The following is a 23,828-nucleotide window of genomic DNA, read 5'->3' on the forward strand; positions in this document are numbered from 1 at the left end:
AAATGCAGTTCGAAAGCTACTTATAAGTTTATGAAACAAACAACAAAGAGATACACAAACAAACTAATTAGACATTCCCCAGTGGAGTCGCCATTTTGTTACAGGGAAAAGTGTCTATTTAGAACTGCTCTATCCCACTAAGGTGTGACAGCCGCCTTAGAAACAAATAGAGAAAAACTACTTTTGTATTTCCTTTATGAATTATAGATAGAGAGGAATAGAAAGAACCAACCTGTGTCTTGCGCTAATGCTTTGATCCAATCCCTCTCTTCTTTGATAGTCTCCAGCTACCTGCTCCCTTGCTTGCCCAGCTTCACAAAGTACCTGTAAGATCAAAGAAGAAGAGCACTATACAAAAGACATGGATCTATATTCATAAACAACTTAGGATTAGATTTAAGTTAACCATACAAAATGTAACAAGCATCAATGATACAAAAGCATGGAGGAAAAATCAAATAGTTTTTATTGATAAACAAGAAAAGATCCAGGAGGAGTTACAACCAGTGGTTCCGACCCAGCATCAACCTCCTAGCAAAGAAGCCCCTCTTCACCTCAAACAAAGCATAAATCACCCAACAATCTGATGTTTGTCTCTAGAAACCAACAGCAATTCCTTACAATATGCAAAATTCCAGCCTCCAACCTCTGGATCTCTAGGATGAAAGATCTATATATAGATATTTGCAGAGGTGTGAGTCAGCTCTGGGTTTTTGATTAGCGTCTTCTCTCTGATAGTTCTTGATGCCACTTGGAGATCTCATTGATATCTTACTCATCCTTGGGCGATTCTGAGAGGCAAGTGTCCCAGGAGAAGTTTCTGGAAGATTCCATGATCATCCACCTCGCAAACTGTCTCCGCCACTTTTCTTTTCTCGTCCATTGCACCCCATAGAAGGGATTTTTGAAATGCAACACACTTCTCGTGTGTACAAGGTGCAATGCATCGCACTCTGGCCATGGAGCAAGTGCAATGATCCAGTTTTGACCAGTTCTGAGTAGTTTTTCATGGAGAACTTCTGGGAGAAGCTGTAATTAGTTGACCTTGTTCCTTTAGGGGTTAGAACAACACTTTTAGGGACTTAGGAGCCCTTGATTTATGGACATTTCATGCTTGGGGTTGTAGGGCCCAAAAATGTCTATAACAGCTAGGCAAAGGAAAGATAGAAGCAAAAATATGGTTAGAAGCATATAATATGAAATTTACTATTACAAACATGGCTTGAAAGAAAAATTCACACTTACTTTATTGAAAATAACATCGGAATCTTACTTAGTCATTGCTTTTTCACTAGATTTAATGGCTCTTTTCTTATGCTTGTTTTTTAGCTTTGTTTAGATAAAGAATTGATATGGCTGGACACTCTAATAGCCTTAACAAATTAATTCTTCACTACTAGTTCCACCCAACATAATCCCCTAAAGGAATAGGTTTTGTTGTTTTTTATAACAACCCGTGTTAAAAGTTCATGTAATAAAGTTCATAAAGGAAAAATAATAACCAAGGTCATGGGACATGTATTCCAAGCTGGATGTTGGGAAAAACATAGTGATAGGGTGTCATTGGTGATTAATTAATGGCTATGGAAATTAGCAAAGGCATTGTCAAAGTCTATTGGCATTTTATTTATGAAATAATGGAAAATAGGAGAAAAGGAAGGTGAACGGTCACATAATTGCATGTGAGGAAAATTGAAGGAAAAATAAAGAAAATAGAGGCCTCAATGATAAAAAGTATTTTGAGGATCAATTCATAGTTTGGTTGGTTTAGCTATTGTCAGTTCAGTTTCGAAGATCTCTCTCTCTATTCTCTCTCTCTCATACTCTTGCACACTTAGAGTTTTCTTGGAGCACTCTTGGAGCATTTTGGCACACATTGGATTTAGAGAAAGAAATCAAAGGGAAAGCAAGAAATCACAAGGGACAATGGGATTAGCAACTACAACTGGATTTCTTTGCAAGTACTGAGTTGCATGTATGATTTCCTTGCTAGTTTTAGCATACATGATATATCCATGTGATTATTTGGTTATGATCTGCCATTGACATGGAGGATTGACTGTATTGACAATGGTTTTTCCTAGCCTTTCCATTTCCTGGATAGCCATGGTGTTTTAGGTGTTTCCACTTGATTGTTTTATGATTGGTGCTTGTAATTCCTTATGGTTGTGGGTTGGAAAAAATGTTATGGAAGCCCTAGAACAACTTGGGTTGAGTTACTAGTCTTGGAGCCTAGGTTGAATGAATTCTCTAGAGCCCTTTGTGGTTTGAGTTACTAGTCCTAGAGTTGGGTTGGAAACATGCTCTCGAGCCCTAGAAGGTTGTGGGTTGAGTTACTAGTTCATCGAGCCCTAGACAACTTGGGCAAAGATTGATCTGGTTGGTGTTAGTGATTTTTGTCTATGAGGGGGAATCACTGGTCGAGGATTGAGGTGTTTTTTCCTTTGGAAGCCTTGATATCCCTCATTCATGCTTGGAGTATGGCGGGGGGGGTTATTGGCTGAAAGAGAGATTTAGTTCAGCCCAATCTATGGTCGGGTGGTATGTGGAAGTCCCTGACTTGGTTGGTATTTTCCTATGTTAATAAGAGTTATTATTACATTATGATTCATGTATATGTATTTTCAATGTGTTGATGATATTATGGTTGAGTTGACATGGTTTGTATGTTGGTTATTTTCTGCTTATATGTTGTTTATATGTTGTGTATATATTCTATGACCCTTGTCATGGAATGTTTAGCTATTAACAAGTGATGAATGTATGGACTAAAAAGTGTTGTTGCAACTATGTGAAGAGGACATAAGGCCTTCTTGGTGATTCCCATATGAATCTCAGACTTTTATGATTAGATATGCATTTATGGCTTGTAGCTTACTTGTTTGCAATATGTTTGAAGAAATGTTTGTCATGTTCTAGGTAGTCTAGGTCAAGTTCTGCCTTCAAACTTTTATGTCTAGCATTGTTGTCATGCCATTGTTGATTCTGAGAAGTTACAAGAATTTTTGGGCAATGGTCTGGAGGTTGACCTAAAATCTAAGCTTAGATCTCAAGACCGCATGCTCCTAACTGAGAAATTTGGTTTGAAACCACATGGATGCAAGTTTATGCATGTGGTTGGAGGCTTCCAACCGCATGGAGGGTTTTATGTGGGAGTAGTTGGGGACCCAGGTTAGAAAAAAGGGTGTTCAACTCGGATTTTGGCCATATGGGGTGGTTACTCAACCACTGAGTGACCTGTAGTGCTTGTAAAATGTTATGAGATGTCATTTTGTCTTCCGTGGTTGACCCCACTTCCTTAATGGAACCTAGGAGGTCTAGTCATGTCATAGTAGTTCCCCCTCTTATGTTTACCCCAACAGACCAGTGAAACTGGTTGAATGTGGGAGAGTGGTTATACTTTTAATAAATCAATGATATTCCAAACTCATCACAATGAGTAAATGGAAATGGAATTAAGATTAAATCACAAGGAAATGTAATAATGATGTATAATAATCAAATTGGAATTATTTATATGTTTATATAATGTACAAAAATATCATAAATGGACCATAAATATCACCCAAAATACATAACATGTAGAGACATTACAAACATAATTACTTGTTAATATATGACTATAAAGAATTCATCGTGGCAAATGTTAATTTTCTATGTTGTAGTTTTCCCAACATGCATGCATCCATTATCCATAATAAAGAGTTATGAAATGATCTCTATTCACTCACACTTTCCAATTCAATCATCATCCTTCCTATGTTCCAATCTGCCATGACACAAATGTTATTATAGTGATTTTAGGAAGATAGAATGTGCACTAAATATTAAAGAGTAGCTAGCCCTAAGCAATATTTACTTTATAGAAATTGATAAAGTTATTTGAATTTCCTAGACCATACTAAAGAAAACATAGTCATTCAACATGGAGAAGAAACCAAGGAAGGTTGAAGCTAAAATGTTAACACAAAATTAAATAATTGGTGGTGTAGAAGCAAAGTTAGAAGCATAAAATCCACAACCATTGAATACTAAACAAGTCATACAACGAACCAATCTTATCTAAAAGAAATATCTCTTCAAATCCTTGTTCATAGCCTAATAATGAGGTGGGTGAGAATGATTAGTACATATCCTTGCTAAACTTGATAACCAAGGACTCCCTTACTTCAATAAGTTGAAATTCAAAACATTATAATGAGATTTTATCACAATGATGCAACCTAATAATGAGACTTACGAAAATCACAAATGAAATAAGATGTTGTTAATAACAAATATTGAAATAGCATATGAAGTCTATAATCATAGGTGTTACAATCTGAACAAGGAACTTTGAATGAAAGCCCTAAAAAGGAAAATCAAGGGACATGTCAATCTAAATTCTTGATCAATATCGATTTCTACTAGGAGGCATATTGATAATGAATTGATTTGTAAATTGTATAGATATTCCACTAAGTAGTTTATTGCAACATATATGATAAATAAATTTACTGAACTTTGAAATTTATACTATGAGGGTTAATTTTTCCTTAGATTTATGGAATTATTAATTTAGTGTTTATTGTGTGTGCATGCAAAATAGAAATATGAAGAAAATAGAGAACAAATAGATCCTAGTTTAAACCTTGACTTGGAATTTCCCTTGACAAAATTCAGCCAAACCAGCCAAGTGAGTCAGCCCCAATCACTCTAACCCTTACCTCCCTCAAATTTTATACCTAGAGTATTTGCCAACCCTATTTCCCCCCTATCACCTAGGTCTAACACTAGATTGTATCAGAAATTTCCAAGGGGTATGCATGCCTTCGCAGGTCTTACAGTAGTATGCCCATTTACATGTAATAAACTTTCAACTCCATTATAATATTTTTTTCTTGTTGCTATGCCAACACTTAAAAATTCCACCATTCTCTTTTTTCACTCATCAGGTACTCCTTGTACCAATATTCATGCAACTACCCTCTTCTTGACCCAAAATAGGACCCTTCATCATGCTTCTACTAGCATAATACTCTGAAACCATGAGACTATGATCCTATCCCCAAAAAATTTTAACGTTATGGTTGATGTCTTATGTTCTACTTTCTCCATGGGCTCTCCTTCCATCATCGTCATCATGGAAGTTTCATTATCCACATGGATTTCATGATTCCATCTTCCACATCATCTATTAAGTGAAAACCTACACAATCATCCTAACATCGCCTTTCATTCGCACAATCATCCTAAATGTCCTCACACTAGCCACCTGCAAGGCCATAATTTCCTACACAAGTTCATCAAAACCATTCCTCTCTCTCTTGTTTCAAATTGAATGACTCAATTTTCATCTGGGATCATCCTCCATATTCTCCTCATCCTCGTATTCCTCCTTGGATTCTACTATGTCATCGAGGACTAAGGTGTCCCATGCATTTAGGAACTCCTCGGCCCTATCCTTGCATCGAATGGAACGTCTCATAGTGGCCAAGTGAGGATCCACATCCTTAAGAGGAATTTCTTCTCTTCCATTATCAGTATCATTTGGTCCTGATGATGAACCACACTTGTTGGTTCCAATGCGCCAGCCAAAAAATTCTCTCATGTGATTTCTACCGAAAGACTTTGTTTAATTCATTATGGATCACAAAAGCTTGAATGCAGAAATCATCAATATCATTTGTTGTTTTCTACTACTTTACCTTGGGAAAGCTCGACTTTTCCACCTTGGGGTTTGCAATGGATGGATATCAGAGGCTTTCTCACCCAAAATCTGAGCTCATGCCTTGAAACACACTGCCTCCTTAAAATTTACTCTGTTTATGGCTAGGATCTCCGAGAAAAAACAATTAAAAACACTCTGATACCAAACGTTAAAAAATTAAATGAAGAGACATGAAATATCTACAGAGAGAAACACTAACACAACAAAAAAACTCAAGCATGAAAACATAACACCATTTTTAGCTTAGGAAAATGCCAACTCCAAGGAAAATCCCAGCTAATGCAATTCCATTAGATCCTTGTCCAAATCCTTGGCCAAGCCAACAAAGTGAGCCTTCACCATTCACATCCTTTGGGCCATTACAATATAGTTCCCCCCAACCTTTTAGAGGCTCCATTACTTGAAATCCATGGACACAAAACCATGGGTATAGTAAACTATGTGCCCAAAACCACTATTATTTGACCCTGTAAACTTTGGCTCTTTCCCTGAGTCAAGTTTACCTAACAAATAGAACAATCACTCACAAAACCACAATAACACAAGATATGACATGGGAAACCTTTTTGGGAGAAAATCCAGCTAGAAGGTGAGGTTTCTTTTCTATCTCTTTCTTTGAATGGAAATATGAGACCTATGGCTCATGGGTTGCTATATAATGCAAGCCCTATCTATTTTTTCTCTCTCTATCTCTATCCACTCATGGCTACTTTGTTCATTTAGGGAACAAAACACTCAAATAGAATGGAACCCATTTTCCTCTCAGGGGTTCGATTATAATAGGGCCTGATAGCCTACTTGTGGTTAAGATGGAATCTTTCAACTCTTAATTAGAGTTACAATATTGACCTTTCTAGAATCATCTTCGTCATTTTCATGTGGATATCCCATTTTCCATGAATAATGGGTCTGACATGACATTGTCTTGGATCATGGTGGTCAAAACAAGAATGTCAACTTCTTGGTGGCATAAAATTTTCAAATGAACTATGTTTGTGGCATTTCTTGCATCATTGGAAAGATATCTGGCTGTATAACAAAACCATGGGTTTCACCCAAGTAATAATTTTTGGAACCCAAAAAACTTTAGGAAATTCCTCAAACTACCTTAGAAGTTTTTAAATTCCTCCAATTTTTCCACTCTAAAATCATCAAGATGGATGAAAAATAATATAATAATCCAATCTAGATCACTTATTTTTGTGTTGATGAATGCTAGCATTGGTACTTACAACAATGCCAAGTACAATTCTTATTCATCAAACATTAAAACCCAAGTATAGGTCCTAGAATCCACTTGAACATGTATCGATCAAAACATAGCAAATTCTAAGTTGTACCAAACATATATATTAAACATTTAAATCATAACACATTTTTCATCTAGGACTTACACAATTAAAGGAAAATATTGGATCAAATAGAGGATTAGATCAAAACATGAAACTTCCCATTAATAAAAGACATATCACGATGGAAGCAACTCTAGTAATTATGGCTTCCTTGATAGCGATGTCGAACACACTACATGCTCTTAACACATGTTTAACACTTTATGTAAAAGTATAGAAACCAACAAGCTCTTAACACATGATGCATTGTGGTGTTACATGGAAATCAAGTTATAATATGTGTGGCGTCAGAGCATTTTCATTTTCATTCATTTCTCAACAAACATATGTAGCTTGTGGGGAAAATAATAGAGATTCCTACATTGGTTTTTTTCTTCATTTCTAATATTAACCTACTTTAGTTCCTTTTATTTATTCATCCTAATCTATGAATTTTTTTTGGTCCATCAATTATAGAGTGTGAGCTCAATAACACCCCATCCACTCACAAAAAATTCTTGTAGGGCCAACTTCTACATCAATAATATGGAAACAATAAGCTTGTAGGTCCATTACACTAGAACTTGAGGTGTAGTTGATACACAACCAATATTTTCAATGGAATTAATTGAAAAGGTTTAAAAAAATTCACCAAATTGCAATATACTTAAAATATCCTCGCTATTTATCTTGGTCTTGTTAGTTCTCCCAAACGTGTAGAATTATACACAACATAAATAACCTAGCATTACAAGGCATGGATGGTTAAGAAATAAAACATAAAATAGTACACAATAACTTTGTAAAAATGGATTTAATCCATATTCTCATTATTCCCATCATTCTTTCTAATGATACAATTTTATATTACATGAATGAAGCCACCCCATAAACTAGATTTACACTCACACCAACACCTCTTCAAGGGACAAGGCTAGGAGGAGGAAAAATAGGGTCAAATACACACTTAGGAAAAAACAACATCCTATAATGTGAGAAACACACTGTTGTAGGGCTCCATGGTTGTCTATGGTGTCATAGGCTAATAATCTCCCCCTCAATAATAAGTGTAAACAATTATACCAACAAGGTAACATAAACTAGTATCATCTCCAAGTCTTCAATGTAAAACTTCTAAGTTGAACCTCGATGAATAATTTCCTAAAAAGATACAAAATATAAATGTTAAAATCTCATAGGATCCAAAAAATATCATTGTGTAAACATGTGACTTAGAATGCCTTTAATTGGTTCACTAATGTGAACTCCAATATTTTATGAGAGAAAATCATGAGTGAACCAATCGCAAGTATGAAATTGACAACATAATCAAATGAAAATAAATATTGTATATGGACCTAAATGCCCTCTCCTAGGTCAAATAACCATCATGGTGAATAAAATTTTCCATAAAACTACTCTAAGAAAATGATACATAAATAGTGTTAATCAACATACCAATCTTGAATATTGTATTTGATCCAAATGCAAGATATTCAACCATAATTCTACCAAATATCCATGGAGTAGTAAATCAACTGCCTTGCTAGAATTTCTCAAAGCATGAATCAATCATGTCAAGGAAAAATCTATCACATTAATGCATGTCACATAAAACTACAAGTGGAAAAAATCTCTAAGTGCCCAAATTGGTAATTTATCACAAGTGATAATTTTTTGTGACACTCTGTGTAGTTATTGTTGTCATCCATTGGCATTTTGTTCATCCAAGTCTGCCATCTATAGATTGTTATTTCCCATTTGACATTTTATTTGTTGTTTTCAGAACTTGAAGTTTGACAATCATCATCAAAATTCCCTCCTTTTTCAATTGAAAGGCGAGGCACCATAGGTTTTCTTGTGGGTTAACCTTAGCTAATTCATCATTGTATTGGTTGGTTTTAATTGACCACTAAACATTTTCACTTCATTTGGTGGATTTCGTTTACCACTAACCATTTGCACACATTAATGCCCTCCCCCACTTATGTTGCAATCGAGTTTCATCATTGTACTCTCTCCTTGAGATGCAAGAGAGTACCATTCTAATTTAACTTTTATACATCCCCCCTTCTAAGGTGCAAAGCGAGAATATTGAATCGCTATACAATGCAAGAGGCATATTTTCTTAAGAGAAAAATCTATAGAAATACTGATATAATTGCTTGGTTGTTGATGATTATTCCCAAAGTTTAATCCACCCATAGTAAGTATTCAATGTTGCATTTTTATTTTATTTATATTGTAGAGCATCTATCTAATGAATGATTATGCATGCCACAATGTTGAAAAGGATGTAAATAAAAACATTAGTTGGGCTATGTACCAATTTTATGAAAATATTGACACTTATGTTATGATGTTGAATTGAAATAGGTGAATTTGAAAATTCTTGAGGGAATCTTGCATTATTCAAGTGGACTTGTTTGGAATAATCTAGAATATGAAAAGTTACTTCCTTATCATATCCAAGATCTATTTTTTGTTTTTTTTTTCCTAATGTCTTCCTAAGGTTTGATAATGGGCTTGGAAAGAGTATGTTGAACCTATTCATGAATAAATTCATCCTTAGATGAAATTGCATTTAAATTTGTTTCATTGAGTTGATCTTGCCCTTACTTTTGATGGAAATCATTGTCACACTCAAAAAGTGGGTTATTTTGAACAAGGAATAGTTATGAATGTTGTAGACACTTTAGTTGGAGTTCATCATGAAAAAGTTGTGATTGAGTTTAAAAGAGTTTAAATTTGGCTTGTGAAACGAGCAAATAAGTTAGAATTTAATAGTTTATTTATTAATTGAGATTATGTTGTTGACAACTATGAGTATTAGAGTGTTCAATAACTCTAATAATTCTATACTTTCAACATTTTAATGATTGAATGAGGCCTCTTTATGCAGGTAGGTTGAGATTATAATTGACTTCGAAAAAAAGAGGGCTTCTTATAACTCCACCCTATCTATAATTTAATGACTCAACGAATTTATTATAGACTCAAACATTGGAGGGTGTTGCATTCAATTGAGAATGCACCCAACAAGCATAATTTCGACTTAATTTTGAAAATATAAGTAAACTTACAAAAAAACTATTTACAAGTTACAATTAATGTTTATTTGTGATCTTGAAATTTGAATGCTTCATGATGTGCTGAGTCCATAAATTTATCCCTTGATTATTCGTTTGATTTTCTCATTGATAATATCATTTAAAACTTGATTACTTGAATATGATTTCCATAATTGTAAAGTGCTTATGAATTTTTACTCCATGTGTGTATGCTTAAATGATGAATTTCAATTGTTGCTTTAAGTGTCAAAACTAGACAAAAAACATATACATCTAGATCATTCACCATGCATAATGTTCATTTGATCTCCCTATTTAATTTTAGGATTGACCAAGGACATAACCAAAAGACAATTTAAACTTTATTAAGTTTTCAATGCCTCCTCATTCAAACTTTTCAAAACCATTTTTGAAATTATTTCCAAGCTTACTTTAAAAGGTAAAAATTTCTAATAACCCTCGGTAACATTTCCAAACACCCTCATTATCCTTCACTAATGGGAAAAGTCACAAAAATTTCCAAAAAGAAACTCTAATCATCCTCACTAGTGGACAAAGCCATAAGGCCTCCTTTATCACTTAATGGCAAGTCACATATCCCCACACCACAACACACATCTAATAGATTACTTTTTAGTTATATTAGTAATTAGTTTTCAATATAAAATGTTAATCTTTCATAATTACTATCCATGTGGGATAAATGATAGTCAAAATGATATAATATACCTTAGTTATTGAACAATGGTTGCATGACCACATAGTTTCTCTCAAACTACACTGGGTCTTTTGGTTATATCCTTTCCAATTGGAGATTCATGTGGAATCCTAGTTATGCATGTGGGAAATATTCTCATCAAAATTTTTCATTATTGCTAACAATGAGGGCACATTAAGGTAGATTTTTGTATTCATATTTCATAAGAAAATAATTTGGGTAAACCAATTCATGGGTTCAAATTATGGTTATTACAATTCAAGTCCCATTTATAGGATATATTTTGATACTTGGGATCCTTTGCCTTCTTGTGTGTACACTTGGTGAGAGGGTTACTCTAATGATTAACTTCAGAAGTGCTTCTACTTTGATCGCACCATTCAACTCTAGATAATGCTCTATTCATAAGTTTTTTAGTAAAATCAATTATGTTCCCATAGATTACAAAATTGAAATTTGGGAGTGTAGATCATTAAGGAAGATACTAGCATGAGAATTTCAGAACCCTAGAAATTGCTTGATAGCTTCAAATCTCAAAACCAATGGTTGTTCTTGAAACATTTTAGGCATCTTCATACATATTGGATGGTTGACTATGATATACCATGGCAATTATTTTGAAGCATTGATCATATTATCATATGATAAGGCCAAAAATATTATTTTTCAATTGAATTGAAACACATTGTTAAAACTAAGCTAAGAGTTGTTTGACAAGGTTGTAGCATTTACAATTTCTAAGATGATATTGAAGTAAAATGCATGCATATTTTAGAACTAGCGAACATAAAAAGAAGTGAAATGGATATGGTCTCATCGAAAAAATAGATCTTAAATAAATATCTAAGTAATGATTTGAATTAAAAAATTTAGCACTTATGTCCATAGCTATGAATCCATATTGTGCTTGACATATCAAGAATAGCCACTAGTTTCAAATCACTCTTTCTTATGCTACTTTGACATAGAATCTAGATTTGCTTTACCATTGATATGTTGAGACCGTGGACATGCATTCAACTCCATACTACTTGCAATGAGCCTCTCATGGAAAACTACCATGGTGTTATCATGCCCTTATGACAATATGAGCTTTGATACCATGTTAAGAAATAGAACAAAAGATAGGAGATAAGTATAGGAGCAAGAAAAATAGCATTTAATACACACTTAGGATACAAAACTAGATCCTATAATTTGAAATAAACAAAGGTGGTGTAGGACTTCATGATTGTATAGGTTGTCATAGGTGAATGGGAACTATCCACTCCTTGACTATATCCTTGATTGATATTTTGTAGGGTTTTAAATGAGCCAAACTATAAATTCATAAATTTATATAAATGAAGAACACACAATAGTGGCATTTTGACACTTCAAAAAAGTTTTAAAACTATTTCATGTGACATCATGTTCCCTTTTCTAGTTCTTAGCATAAATGAAGATCAACCATATGGGGTATTATATTGCAAAGTACCATTTAACACCAACTAAATTATTGTGAGTTGTGGACTAGCAATAAAGTTCTTACACCATCATTTGTGGTCTTTCTAATACTTGTGTGTTTATGTTAGACATTCCCCTATTGTTAGTTACCTTGTAAAAGATTTTTCCCTAATCTTTTGTTATTCCCCTTATGATTTATGGTAGTTGTCCAATTCATTATGCCTTGTCTTTTCCAGGGGATCCTCCAATAAGTGTGATGATATTAAACAAAAGGAGTGTTGGCATCCTCCATAAACAATCCCTGCAATTGTTTTTGCATTAAATATCTTTGTAGTTCAACTTCTTAATATTTTTTAAATTAAGTCCTTATGGCTTACCTAGTGAAAATTAAAACAAATTTAAGAGTGTGTCATTTTCACATTTGGGTTGTTAGAGGAAATATAAGGACATCAAAGTGGTGTTTACTCCCAATATTCATTCATGAATTCCAAGACATTCTTGATTCTTGAGTTGAAATATGAAGTACACTTGGCTTGAGAAAAAAGTGCTTAAACTTTTACTATTAGCAAGAATTTCACTAACAAATGTCTAATCTACATCTCTAATTATGTCTCTGTTGAAGTTTGAAATTGTTTCCTTTTTTACTACCTCTTTCCCTTTCCTTTATATTTTTGTGAACATTTTTGTAGAAGTCTCAACATATTCAAGGTTATTTCAACTTATAAAAGGTACTAATCATCCATGTTTTAGAATCTATGTTTCTTTATGAATTATAATGAAAACATATCTATAATTATAGCATCTTGATCATTCTACAACTAATGTTGAATTTCCCAATCATATCCATGATTAGACAGGTTGTAATGCATCAATAAAGGGATGAAATGTATTTGAAGATGAAAAAATTTCAGTACATGGACGACCACCCATTGGCATGACTTGGCAGGCGACAGAGATCAAGAGATCTAAGGGTCACACTCAAAGTCGACCTATGAGTATGAAGGTGCAGTGGTCAAGAGAAGATAAGAAGGATATCACGACGACATCAGGCGAGTGTGGAAAAAACTTGTTTAATCACAAGGATATGATTCGAGAAGAATCCCTCATGATTTAATATTTCAGTGGAAAATCATGAGAATATAAAGTTCTAATTTAAATATATTTCGTAGATGGAAAAACAATTTCATTTCTTATTATAATAGAACTCTTGTATTAGTTTTAATGAAAATTGTATAAAATCCATAAGGCGAAACCCAAAAGATAGTTTGGAAATTGAAGTACGTCATGGTTCATTTCTAGCATTTGTGAAAATCTGTTTTGAATTAATACATTCCCTTTTTTCAATGTGTGACTAAGAAATCATTTGATCAGTAGGAGACTTACACTCACGGGAGGCCCCCTTGGCGAGTTGTAAGGATATTTAGTTTTATTTCCATTTTGCTCATAGCATGATAATTTCCTGAATTTTCTTTTCTCCTTGAGTAGTTTCATTACAATTATGTTTTGATCATTTGTTATTTTGGTTTCAGAGCGCTCATAAAGGAAAATTACCAAAAAGATTTGATTTTCATATGCATTTCCTTTTAAGTTTCATTACTTAGTTAATTTCGTAGATGGTGAAAGAAATGTATTTTAGAGTTAATTGCACACATCAATAATCATTTGGAGTTACAAGTTCTCATTTGATTTTTTCTTCTGCAAGTAGTTTCATTAGCATTCCTTTCTACAATTGTAGTTAATTTCTTTTATTTTTTTAATTAGGAATTAATTTTTCTTTACACAATTTCCTTTTGTGCAATTAATATAGAGGTTCCTTTCTGCAAAGTAGTGTTTTCAATTCTGCAAGTAGCATTAAAATCTTTTTCCTGCAATCTAGTGTTAGCATTTCATTTTATGCAAATAGAAATAGGTTTTGAATTCTACAATTAAAAATAGATTTTCAATTCTATAAGAAATAGGTTTCAATTCAGTCAAGTAATTGGGTTTTGATGTAACTTTGAATAGAAAGAACTTGTGTGTGATTACTCTCTAAATCTCATTTAAACATTTGTCCATACTTGGAGTAATTTCATACTTAGAATTATTTAATCCAAAGATATAATTCCTAGCATATATGGTGCACATACACTTCATAAGTACACAAAACTTGATTGGCAATTAATGAAGTAATTTAAAATCAATAAAATTACCCAACATTTTGGCATAATTACTGAGGAGGTGTATATAGTATTCCATTCTTGGTTTTCATATCATTTTAGGCACATTCAATTTGGTAGATGCATAATTAAAGCATGGTAAAAATAATTTATGGATAGAGAAAAGGATTATAGGGGTATATTTGTAAGTAGATGTAGAATTTCAATTCCAACATCACCACTCACCCCCGCTAGACAATGTCCTGTCACACCATCCACTGTTACTCACATTCCATCATTTGCAAGTAGACATAGACTTCTTGAGGTGCATAGATCTGAAATCCAACCAAAATATTCACCAACTTCTTCTACCAAAGTTGTAGTTGAAGAACCTACATCCTCAGCAGAAGGAGTAATTTTCCTCTCTTCGAAAGGAGAGCAACTTCTAGGACAAGAATGAGAGGTTCCTAGAGAGGAAGAAGAAGAATAAACTTATTATAATATGCCATTAGTAGAGGAACCAAAAGAAGAGCTAGACAATCCTACTATAGAACCTTATATTAGCTCTTAGGAATCTACAATGGCAGGGGAAGGAGAAGTACACAATGTAGATGGTGAACTTAGGATTGGAGGTGGATGAGGCAGGGGAGGAAATAGAGGAGGAGGTGGTAGGGGAGAACCAGATCCTTATGGATTTCCCATTTTTGATGAAGATACCACAATCACAATGAAAAACATCTCACCCTCCATCTTTCCTAATTTCCATGGTTAGAGAAATGAGGATCCTGAAACATTTCTTTTTGAGTTTGAAGTTTTATGTAGATATTATGAATACTTACTTGATCCTAAAAAATTGAAATTATTTCCATCTACTCTTAAAGATGAAGAACTTAAATGGCTCATGGGATTAGGAACACATACTATTAGAACATGGGAAGAAATGAAAAATGTGTTCTTAGAAAAATATAAGGATTATTGCATGCCCCATAACCTTAAGGATGAAGTCTTTAAGATGATGTAGAAAGAGGATGAAAGCCTTGAAGACCTAGTTGAAAGATTTGCTTACAATATTAAAAGGGCTAATATGCATAATTTAGATGATGAAACATTAAAAGCTCTTTTGCTAAAATCCATTAGAGATGAATGGATTGACCTTCTCAATTTAATGGGCAAGGGAGATGTTTCTCAACTTTAATTTGGAGAAATCTATGATTTGTGTAAGCATATTTCAAGGGGTAAGGTTAGAACTGGTAAAAATCTAAGATATCCTATGATGTCCATAATTAGTAAATCTGCAACTGGAATAGTAAGTAGAGCTGAAATAGGCAATTTTCTTGACAATTTCAAAATGGATATCCTTGGGAGTCTTAGTGAACAACTAGATACCCTTAAGATACAAAACAAGCAAAAAGCCGAGAATGTTGCATTATCTATTTTTTGTCCCAAATGTAGGAAGAAGCATGCCTTGAGAGAATGTCCACTTGATAGTATAGAAATTTATGTTATATGTGCTAAAAATCATAATACAAAGGAATGTCCCTCAATACGTTGTCTTAAAGTTGTTTTTCAATATGAGACTGAAACAATCCAAGTTGAATCACTCTGTTTTATCGCTAAAAGACCATGGATAAATCAAAAATCAAATATGACCCAACAATCATATGCACAACCATAGAACAATTGGACTGCACCCATGCCTTGGAAACCTTGGCCCCCACAATCTCAAAATCCATCTTGGGAACAAGGTTGGAAAAATCATTATGGAAAATATCCTCATTACCCTCACTACCCTCAATTCCAAAAACCTTATCCTTCTTTTCCACAATAATATTATCCTCCTCAACCAACCCAAACCCCTCAATTTCAAAATCCAAATCAACAACTTTCATTACCATTTCCTCAAAAACCCAATCAACTACCTACTCAACTGCTTCTGAATCAAAATAATAAGAATCAACAAGATGTTTATAATATTCAAGTACAAAATTTTAAAGTTTATATGATAACCCCATTAGGTATTAATGATGTTCAAATTAGATCTGGTAGGGTTTTACAAAAGAAGTCACCAACAATTGCCATCCAAAAATCTAAAGAGGATGAAGTTCATGAAAAAGATGCAAACATTGATCAAGAAAATATTCCTCTAAAGGAAGATGTTCCTATACAATTAAAGGATTAGCAAATAAAGCAAGCTCCTACAATTCCTCTAGTATAGCAACCTTCTATTTCTTTGCATGTTCCACCTTTTCCTAAAAAGCTGAAAATTGATAAGGGAATAGAAAGGAAAATTATTGTACCAGACTACTATTGGCATTATGACTCAGGTTTGGCACTATGGCACAGGTGCGGCACAGGTGTTGTCCTTGATGGAAACTCACTTTGGTAACAGATCTCAGTTCAGGCTCTCAGAATGAAGGGAAAATATATATACGCAGGTTCATCGTGATCAATCTGCGTATACACGTGGGTTAGACGTTCCAAAGTCGCGTATGCGTATACACGCACTTTCACGCAAGGAAAAGCACGTACATGTGGGAGAACTTATGTTTGATCCGTGGTATTTAGTCCTTGGTATTTGAACCTAGTATCTCGACAGATGTGTTGATCCCAAGTATTGGGTCCATGGTATTGGTTTGTTATGGTTTTGGACCGTGGTATTGTGAAAGGCCTAAGACTATAAAAGAGGAAAGAGATCATTAGGCAAGGATCATCTAATGTATTGAATATTTGAAAACGTGCAAGTGATTGGTTTGTGTGGCTGGATCTGAATCAAGGAGGAACCTAGGGATTACAAGATAGATAAGTTCTATTGATGGGTCGAGATCTCAAGGCTTGAATAGTAATATCATTTTGTGATTTGATCTGTTATAATCGGCGCATAATTAGATCTATAAAGCTGATAATCTGAATATAACTAAAGTTTGTTTAAGTGTAAAGGTTGAATTGTCTTTTATAGATCTATACGTAGGTTCGGCTCTGCAAAGGCGTGTATACACGCAGGTTCAAGAAGAGAAGAAAGCGTATACACTGGTTGACCTTGATTCAGTTGCGTATGTATGCAGGTTTATACATAGTGAAGTAGCGTACGTCTCTTGAAATATGTTCTAGCTGCTTCTGTGGATTACTGTAGTGTTTTGGGTTCAACATTGGTGTCTGGTTACTAGTGTTGTTTTTCTGGTTACAACATTCTGAGCAGTTATTGGTTGATTCAGTTGTTGTTTGTGGAAAGGAGATTGGTTGATGAAACGTGGTCCCTAGAAGAAAAGAGAAGGTTGTAGCCTTCTGCAGGCCAGCACCTACGTACTAGTATCTCAGCTAGTACGAGAGCTAAGGGGGTTGTAGCTCCCTTCCAGGAGAAGCTGTAGAACAAGAGAGGGTTGTAGTTCTCTGCAGGTTGTAGCCTGTGTACTGGTACAAGTCTGCGCCAGTACAGAATCATTGTAAAAAGAAGTTTCTAATTAAAAGAAGATAGAGACAAATTGCAGTAGGTGGTTTTCACCCACATTGGGTTTCCACCTTATATCTTGTGTTCTTGTGTGTGATTGTCTTCTACTCTATTTTTACTGTTCCTAGTTACTGTTTATATGACTCTGATGCAAAGATTAATTATCAACATCTGTAGAATACATTAAATTATAAGTTTGCATGGTATACGCTGGTTTCCTTATCCGAAGTTGCGTATATACGCGATTTTCTCTAACTGAAGTAGCATATATGATCTAGGTGTGAAATAAAAAATATTTGACTTAATAATACTGATTCACCCACCCTCTCAGTATTATTTCCAACAATTAGTATCAGAGTAGGTCCTTCAGAAGAAGCTTGATCGCTTGAAGGAAGATATATCATCATGAGCAACTACGAGAGAGAAGCCTTGATCAGGCCACCAATTTTTGATGGGACCAACTTTGTCTATTGGAAGGTAAGAATTACAGCCTATATTCAATCTCTTGGTACAGAAGTCTGGGATATCATAGATACATGGTAGACATTTCCTTCAGCTACTCCTACAGATCCGGCTGAGAAGAAGCAGTATGAAACAAATGAAAAGGCTATCAATACTCTATTAGGGAGTCTATCTCAAACAGAATTCGTCAAGGTTATGCAGCTCAAAACCGCAAAAGAAATATGGGAGAAGATCGTTCTGAGCTACGAAGGAGATGAACAGGTAAAACGAGCAAAACTTCAAACCCTCAGAATTCAATATGAAAATCTCAGAATGCACAATGATGAAAGTGTGGCTAACTATTTCCTTCGTATAGATGAGATTGTTAATTGTATGAAAAACTTAGGTGAAGAAATAAAAGAGTTTGTTTTGGTTGAAAAGGTTCTAAGATATTTGTCTTCTAAGTTTGAATCAAAAGTTTCTGCCATAGAAGAAAAGCAGAATCTACAGAGCCTTACCATGTCACAGCTGCACGGAATTCTAACTGCTTACGAAATGAGAAAAGGAGGACCATCAGATAGGAGAGAAGTTGCATTCAAGGCTTCAGGTAAAGGAGATTACTATGAGTCAGGACATATGTCAGAAGAAGAGGAAGAATCAAATTTTGTCAAGAACCTCCAATGGGGAACTAGAAGATTCAGAGGTAAGCTGCCTTTCAAATGCTTTTCTTGTGGAAGAGTCGGTCATTATGCTGCAAAATGTCCTCATAAAGATAAACTAGACAAAGGTGAGGAACCTGTCAGATGAAACAGAAAGCAGAATAAGAAGAGCTATTACAGGCATGAACACAGTGATGGATTGTCAAATAGTGATGAAGATGAACAAGGTAATGATGACAAACGTTTGATGGCTTTTGAAGATGATGATTTCTTGGATGCTATAAATGAATAAGGTATTTATGAAGAAATTTCTAGACTTAAAGTTTGTTTAGAGGAAAAGAGTATGATTATAGATACTCTAACAGTCCAACTTGCCGAAAAAGATAAATACAATGATAAGTTAGAATGTGAAATTGTGGGACTTAGAAAAGAAATTGAGAAAACAAAAGCCCTTAATCTCATATTTACTAAAGGGTATGAAACTTTAGATGAGATTATCAAAGTGCAGCGTTCTCCACTAATCAAGACAGGTCTGGGATATAATGAAGAAGCGTCTCAAGCATAGGAGCCATCCACCTCCAAAAGTTATCTTGATGCAGCAAGGAGGAGTGAACAAATTGACAATCAACAGCAAAGGCACAATGGAGATCACCAGGTAAATTAGGGACAATTTACCTCAAGAATGAACAAAGATTACCAGGTAAATCAGGGGCAATCTACTTTAAGGATGGACAGAAGCTACAACCAGCCACAGGTAAAACATTCTCAATTTGCCTCAAGAATGGATGTCAATAGAAACTACAATCATTTGGTTGGTAGATTTGATAATCACAGGAGTTTCTTCAATGGCCAGTGTTTCTCTTGTCATAACTTTGGTCACAAAGCAGCTCAATGTGTTTCCTATAAGACAATCATGACTAGAGAAGCTCAAAAACAAAGAAGTATGACTGGGATCATGAAAAGGACCTACAATAACTTTTCTTCTCTTGAAAATGAAATAGAATGTTCTATTTGTAACAACTTCGGTCATGAAGATTCTAAATGCAGGAGCAGGTTTCGGCAGACAACTCAGAAGGAACAAGTCTCAAATGCCAAAACATGGAGAATGAAAGAACCACAACCGAAAAGATGTGGGATAGCCTTATATGCAGAAGGATAGGAAAATCAATGGTATATCGACAGTGGATGTTCGAAACATATGACAGGTGATAAAGAAAAACTTCAATCATATAGTGCCTTAGAAAAGGCAAAGAAGGTCTCATTTGGAAATGACACCCCTGCATTCATAAAAGGTAAAGGTTCTATTCAGTTGAAAGAAAAGGTCAAAGCTGGAAATGTTATGTATGTTGATGGCTTAAAGAACAATCTATTGAGTGTCAGTCAGATGTGCGACCAAGGAACTGAGGTAATATTTCGATCAAATGGATGTAGTGTTCGTGATCTTGATACAGGGAAAATAGTAATCAAAGGTATAAGAACTCCAAATAATTTATACATATTCAAATAAGACAACATCAATGCTATCTAAGCAAGAATGATGAACACTAGCTATGTCACAGAAGATTAGGACATCTTAGCTTCTCTCAGATAAGGAAAGCATGCAAATATTAGGCGGTTCGTGATCTTCCTGACATCAGAATTCCAGACAATACAATATGCAAATCATGTCTGTTTGGTAAGAAAACCAGAACTAATTTCCCTGAAAAAGAAGGATCAGCTAGCAGGCCACTTGAACTTGTCCATACTGATATATGTGGTCCAACTAGGAAGAAGTCACCTCGAGGTGAAGAGTACTTCATATTTTTTATTAACGACTTTTCAAGGATGTGCTGGTTAGGACTCATGAAATATAAAGATGAAGCTTTTGAAAAGTTCAAATCATTCAAAGCCTTGGTTGAAAATGAATCAGATCGACGAATCAAATGTCTCATATCTGATCGAGGAGGAGAATTTACCTCAGATGAATTTTTCGATTTTTGTGAGGAGCATGGCATAAGAAGGGAATTTTCTGCTGCAAGAACACCTCAACAAAATGGAGTAGTGTAAAGGATGAACAAAATGGTTCAACAAATGGCTCGTGTTATGCTCGATGAATCTGGAACTCCCGCAACTTTCTGGGGTGAAGCCGCATTTTCTGTACATTGAACAACCAGATGGGTTCATCCTTGGAAATGATCCAAATCTTGTATGTAGACTCAAAAAGGCTCTCTATGGTCTTAAACAAGCTCCAAGGGCTTGGTATTCTTGGTTGGATGAGTACCTTCGTCAATAAGGTTTTATAAAAGGATCAACTGATAGCAATATTTATATAAAAATTGACAATAATAAGTTGCTAATACTTGTTGTGTATGTTGATGATATCATCTTTGGTAGCAATGAAGAAGACATGAGTCAAAATTTTGCCTTAGTAATGCAGAAAGAGTTTGAAATGTCTATGCTTGGTGAGCTCACATATTTTCTTGGTTTACAAGTCCAACAAAACAAAGATGGCATCTTTCTATCATAAACCAAGTATCTCAAGCAGATCTTGAAGAAATATGGGATGGAGGATTCAAAATTAGTATGTACGCCTATGGTTATAGGATGCAGTCTCAGCATAAATGATGAATCAGTAGCTGTACATCAACCTACCTATAGATCCATGGTTGGTAGTCTACTCTATCTAATAGGTACCCGACCAGACATTATGCATGCAGTAGGGATAGTTGGAAGGTTTCAGGCAAATCCAAAGGAAACTCATCTTCAGGCAGTCAAGAGAATTTTCAAATACCTTCAAGGGACTCAAAACTATGGTTTATGGTATCCTAGAGATACAGATATCACACTTCATGCATATACAGATGCAGATTGGGCAGGTAGTGTGGATGACAAGAAAAGCACTAGTGGTGGTGCATTCTTCATGGGTCCTAGATTACTATCATGGTTCAGCAAGAAACAAAGTTCCATTGCATTATCTACAACTAAAGCAGAGCATGTAGCTGCTGCATCTTTCTGCACACAACTCATTTGGATGATGCAAACATTGCAAGATCTTCAAATCACTTGTACTCCACCTATTTCCATTTTTTGTGATAATACAAGTGCGATCAGCATTTCAAAGAATCCTGTCATGCATTCAAAGACCAAGCACATACCTATAAAATACCATTTTCTTCAGGAACAAGTGCTTCAACTAAAGGTCAAGTTGGAGTATGTTCCCTCTAAGGAACAAGTTGCTGATATTCTCACCAAACCACTGCCCAAGGAGACATTTGAATACCTCAGACAGAAGCTGGGGGTAGTTGATGCATCATCTTGCTGCTGAAACCTGTCTGTTTCAGAGAAATGTGGTTGTACGTGAGTTGCATGAGGAGGATCCGCGTACATACACTGATTTATGCAGATACAGTCGCGTATATGGTGGTTTGAAGGAAATCGGTAGGGACAGACTCTGATTGAAGAGAATTTGATATGGTTCTGACAAGAGACCACTTGGCACAGGTTCAGGGGGAGCAGATAATCTTCTAATAATGCATTGTTGGCATTACATTAGAAGCTCTTGGTTCGAATACACAAGCTGTTTTGGGTTCAAGTGGATCAGCTGCAGAAGGGGTGCAGAAGGAGAACATGGTTGCTGATCTGAATAATGATGCTGCTGATATTTGTTATTGGTGACTTTCATAGTCTTGTTCTATATTTTTCATCTCTATGTCATGTATGTCTTTTATTGTCAAGGTCATGTAACGGCCTATTTTGGTTTCCCCACTATGCCTGGGATGAATGATGCAATGTACTTGGTTGTCATATGTAAACTTCTGATGTATCCCCACTTGTTTGGGTGGATGATCCCCACTCGGTTGGGTGATGGATGTTTGTATAGAGTCTTTTGGTGGTAGGAAGGTCTTCTATGATGTATAAGTCATGGTTCTTGAAGAACAACATTTTGCAGATCTTTCCTACAGCCAGGGGGAGCATGGTCAGCACAGCTGAGCAGAGATTCCAGCATGTACTCAAGGGAGCATAACCCTTTTCCTTTGATGACAAAGGGGGAGAATGACTTTGAGGTTGCCATCAAGTCCAAATGGAGAGATTGTTGGCATTATGACTCAGGTTTGGTGCTATGACACAGGTGTGGCACAGGTGTTGTCCTTGATGGCAACTCACTTTGGTAACAGATATTAGTTCAAGCTCTCAGAATGAAGGAAAAATATATATACGCAGGTTCATCGTGATCAATCCACGTATACAAGTGGGTTAGACATTCCAAAGTCGCGTATGCTTATACACGCACTTTCATGCAAGGAAAAGCATGTACATGTGGGAGAACTTATGTTTGGTCTGTGGTATTTAGTCCTTGGTATTTGAACCTATGGTTTTGGACCATAGTATCTCTATAGATATGTTGATCCCAAGTATTGGGTCCATGGTATTGGTTTGTTATGGTTTTGGACCGTGGTATTGTGAAAGGCCTAAGACTATAAAAGAGGAAGGAGATCATTAGGAAAGGATCATCTGATGTATTGAATATCTGAAAATGTGCAAGTGATTGGTTTGTGTGGCTGGATTTGAATCAAGGAGAAACCTGAGGATTACAAGATAGATAAGTTCTATTGATGGGTCAAGATCTCAAGGCTTGAATAGTAACATCTTTTTGTGATTTGATCTATTATAGTCGGCGCATAATTAGATCTATAAATCTGATAATCTGAATATAACTGAAGTCTGTTTAAGTGTAAAGGGTGAATTGTCTTTTATAGATCTATACGCAGGTTCGGCTCTACAAAGGCACGTATACACACAGGTTCAGGAAGAGAAGAAAGCATATACGCTGGTTGACCTTGATTCAGCTGCGTATGTATGCAAGTTTATACATAGTGAAGTAGCATACGTCTC

Source organism: Pinus tabuliformis, chromosome J (assembly GCF_031772625.1).
Source record: "Pinus tabuliformis cultivar Carrire ecotype Pingquan chromosome J, CPIR1, whole genome shotgun sequence".
NCBI classification, from domain to species: Eukaryota; Viridiplantae; Streptophyta; class Pinopsida; order Pinales; family Pinaceae; genus Pinus; species Pinus tabuliformis.